Source organism: Galeopterus variegatus, unplaced genomic scaffold (assembly GCF_000696425.1).
Source record: "Galeopterus variegatus unplaced genomic scaffold, G_variegatus-3.0.2 Scaffold4995, whole genome shotgun sequence".
Lineage (NCBI taxonomy): Eukaryota > Metazoa > Chordata > Mammalia > Dermoptera > Cynocephalidae > Galeopterus > Galeopterus variegatus.
In genome coordinates, this window is record NW_007731106.1 from 76,188 (window position 1) to 79,365 (window position 3,178).

Here is a 3,178-nt window from a genome sequence, read left to right on the forward strand (position 1 = left end):
GTGGAGGCCCCATGGAGCTGCTCCTTGCTCTTCTGGTCACATCTGGCAATTCTGGAGGATAAGAGGGTCCTCAGTGCTCTGTAGAATGGGCTGTGAGGTGGCGGGATAGTGGATTTGGCTCAGAAGCTGAATGCACAGAGGACAGTGTGGGGAAATGAGGGGTGTAGCCACTCGCCTCTCCCCTTCCCTATGGGCTCACTTCCAAGAGGCACAAACGCTTAGGAAACACCCATTGGCCCAAGAAGCTTAGGATTCACCCATCTCCCAGATGCAAAGCTTGGTGAAGCACAGAGTGAAAAAAGAAAAACGAAGTAAACATCTTCCATAAATGTATTCACTTCTTAGAAAAATAATAATGAATCCACCTGGTGAAGAGTAAGCACTCTCTACATCACCGAAGACTATTAATACATTTAGCTAGTTATAACAAAAATTAATGTATTGTTGGAAATTTTTATTCCCATTTTGTTGAATAAACATGCGACTCAAGTTCAAAATCAAAGCCATTCATGGAAAGTAGAGATGGAATTAGTATGAGTCAAAACTAGACTTTCTTCTGCTGCATTATAATTGAGCAATTCGCCAAATTGCCAACTAACTGTCCAGAGGTGTGTCTTGTAATAGTGGATGAGCCAGTGCATCTGCACAGATGACAGGAGAGAAGGTGCACCTGGCATTAGGCTTCACTCACCAGAATGAATTCATTATAATTGAGCAATTCGCCAAATTGCCAACTAACTGTCCAGAGGTGTGTCTTGTAATAGTGGATGAGCCAGTGCGTCTGCACAGATGACAGGAGAGAAGGTGCACCTGGCATTAGGCTTCACTCACCAGAATGAATTTTAAATGTCACCAGAAATAGGTGTTCTCTTTCTGTAAGTGACCTTCATGCCATAATTTAAATATTTTCCTGTCCAAATGCCTTGATGGGGAGCATTCTGCTTGCCTAACGAGGTCTGTCCTCGAGGGAAGGGTGCCTGATGTGGGTGGAGAGGCAGGATCAGAGGTGGCGATGTCAGGAAGAGAGAAACATCTTTAGGCAGTGATCCTGTGCTCCTCCCCAAAAGAAGGGCCTGCTGGTGATGAAGTCAACCTGTGAGAAACTGGTATTAATGGGAATACACCATAAGTTTGTTTTTACCCAAAGAGTCTCTTTCTTGAATCTTTAGAAGTGCAGGATCGCCTTCTGCCTTTTCCATGCTTTCCTATACATATGAAAATATGTTTTGTATCTACCTCATTCAACAATGTTGACTCATAAGTGGACAAAGGAATAAAATAAACAATGTAAGCTTTGAAGTGAGACACCCCTGAGTGAGAATATTGGCTGTAATGCTTCACAAGAGTATAAATCTAGACAAGTAAGTACCTCAACTTCTCAGAGCCCAGGTTTTCATATTTGTGATGTAGGGATCACAATTCCTGCATCACAGGGTTACGTCGAGGTTATGGTGAGATAGTATACGTAAGTCTGCTGCAGTATTACGAGTCTGTGGTACACAGCAGTCCAAACTCACCTGCAGGGGCTATGTTCCAAGACCCCCGGCAGATGCCTGAAAGCATGAATAATAACAAGCCCTGCACATAACACGTTTGCTCCTATGTGTACATACACACCATAAAGTTCAATTTACAAACTAGGCACAGCAAGAGATTAGCAACAATAACTAAGATGAGATAGAACAATTGTAACAACACTCCAGCACCACCACTCTTGTGCTTTGAGGCCGTTACTCAGTCAAATGAGGGCTATTTGAACACGAGCACTGTGATACCCTGACGGTCGATCTGAAAAAGGAGACCAAGGCTAGTAAGTGACTGACTGGTGGGCAGTGTCTACAGCACGGACATGCGGCACCAAGGGATGAGTCAGGCCGAGCAGGATGGAGGGCGTGGCGTGAGAGTTCATCAAGCAGTTTAAAACTATAAATTTTTTATTTCTGGAATATTCCTTCTAATATTTTCAAACCATGGTTGGCCACGGGTAACTGAAACTGTGGAAAGCAAAAGTGCAGGTAAAGGAGCTACTGTAAACAGAACATGCTAGGTAGTGGGACACATGGAGGAAAAAGCATGCTTCTGACGCCTGGAGTTTATACACTGAGCAATACCTATAGCATAGTAACCATCACACGCTCAGTAACCATCACATGCAGGAAACCCTCTAAGCTATACTGGAGGAATTTTCCATCTCAGCTCTATTTATGTCATGTTCAAATATTTATTTTGTCTCTGTTTCCATTTGAGTGATCCTCTATAGGAAAGTACTTATGATTTTCTTGGAAATTTAATTCCCCTGATTCCTTTTTTCTTTGGAGGATGATGCTTATATCTCTGTGTATTGAAGTTTTTGTTAAGCACACTGTAGAGAATCCTCTTGAGACATGAACACAATGATTGGCAAGAGGAAGTGTATGATGAAAAATTCAACTAAAAATTAAAATGTTACGGGATTAATACCAAATGAGTGTCACAGACCACCAAGCCCTAGGGAAGTGAATACCTGCTTCTGATGTTTTATATTTTAAGCTAGATTCTTAGAGATCTAGCACCTGCATTGACCAGTTATTATGCTACTACATTGTATAAATAGTCAAAAATGCACGATCATAAGGACACTGTAACCTATATAATGGCCTGTTGGGACCAGAAACCCAGAATGACAGTGACCAAGAGTGGCACTAATGCCGAGTTTGGGTCACCCTCTCACCCTGATGACAGCCTGACCAGAAGGGAGCACTGTTAAACAGAATTAAGAGAGACTGTTATTTGGGGTTGATATCCTATACGAGGTCCCAACATACCAGACCAAAGCAAAATTGAGTCACTCAGGCCAAATGTCACATAATCAAACTGAATTTTTAAGGAAGTAGATCCCAAAACTGGCCAGTTTCTCCTTAGAACAGGAGATTCCAGTCTACCTGAGACTATGTAATAAGAAAGTCTCCCCTGCTTTAACCCGTACGAAAACCTGATGTTACCAATGAGATTTGTTCTATCGCTCAGCCTCCTTGTTCCCATCTTACAAAGCCCACAGCTCTGCTACTGCCCAGTGGGGCTCTCACGCTGTTTGGGGAATGGAGGCTGCCCCAACTCATGAATTGCTAATAAAAACCAATTAGATCTGTAACTAAATTTGCTAAAATTTTGTCTTTTGACAGTATTGGCAACCAGCAAA

The 3,178-nt window shown here is 42.4% G+C and overlaps 1 pseudogene; it reads left to right on the top strand.

The window, feature by feature from the left end:
- Positions 1-3,178, top strand: part of LOC103604137 — a 31,923-nt pseudogene that overhangs the window by 25,649 nt on the left and 3,096 nt on the right.